The sequence below is a fragment of the Ceratosolen solmsi genome, unplaced genomic scaffold (assembly GCF_000503995.2).
Source record: "Ceratosolen solmsi marchali unplaced genomic scaffold, CerSol_1.0 scaffold29, whole genome shotgun sequence".
NCBI classification, from domain to species: Eukaryota; Metazoa; Arthropoda; class Insecta; order Hymenoptera; family Agaonidae; genus Ceratosolen; species Ceratosolen solmsi.
The window spans coordinates 4,365,002-4,366,148 of NW_011948417.1; positions in this window are offsets into that span (position 1 = coordinate 4,365,002).

A 1,147-nucleotide genomic window follows, 5' to 3' on the forward strand; every position below is an offset into this window, starting at 1 on the left:
GCGATTTGGCTTTTCGGCATTTGATTACTTGTTGGCTTAACTAATACAATGCTTTTGTTTAGCTTTAAAGGGCTTTTCTTTTCTTTTCTTTTCTTTTCTTTTCTTTTCTTTTCTTTTCTTTTCTTTTCTTTTCTTTTCTTTTCTTTTCTTTTCTTTTCTTTTCTTTTCTTTTCTTTTCTTTTCTTTTCTTTTCTTTTATTATCTTTTCTCTCTCTCTCTCTCTCTCTCTCTCTCTCTCTCTCTTTCTCTCTCTCTTTCTTTTTTCTTTATGTGTAAATTAGAATTTTCAGATAATAACTTTTGCCAATGACAAAGGAAAGTCGATTGCGAGTAAAGGAACAATTTCAATTATTATAGCAAGATCTTATATGCCACGAATATAAAATACTTATATACTTATTTGAATAAGGAAATAATTTATAAATTTCTTCTTCTTTTTTTTCTTTCTATTTTCTTTTTTTATCGGAATTACAAATATACGTAAAAAAATAGTGTTAAGCTATCCATTGTATTGCATATACGTGAAAGATTGGCTTGGTCAAGAGAACAATAGTTATCGTCGATTCTATGAACAATATGGCGCATTTATTAAACACAGTCTTTTACATGTACAGACACATGAGTACGGATGGATCGCATAATTTTGCAATCGGCAATATTAGCCACACATTCAGTGGTATAATATAGCTGGCATTGAGAATAATATCCTACGGTGATAAAATTTTTCCTATATTTTTGTATTTTATTTTTTACGTAGCTAATAAATGTCGCAAAGGAAACGAATTTAATTTTTTTTTTCTTCTATTTTTGTCTCACTTAATTAAACCGCGATTCGAAAGTAAACATTCCTTATTTTTAAGTTAAGGTAGGATTACAATAATATCGTATGCTTATTAGCAATTCGAATTTTTCATTAACAGTAAGAAAATTCGATATTTGTGTGTGAAGTACATAGATAATTAGATTTTTCTTTATACAATTTAACAATGCGTTGCATGTACACGTATTAGACGTATATGCAATTAATGTTAACTTATTAACGATTAAAACAAACTTATAATTATAACATAATTGATAGGTGCACTCGTTTTTTTCTTTCTTTTTTTTTTTCTTTCTTTTTTTCTTTTTCTTTTTTTTTTTTTTTTTT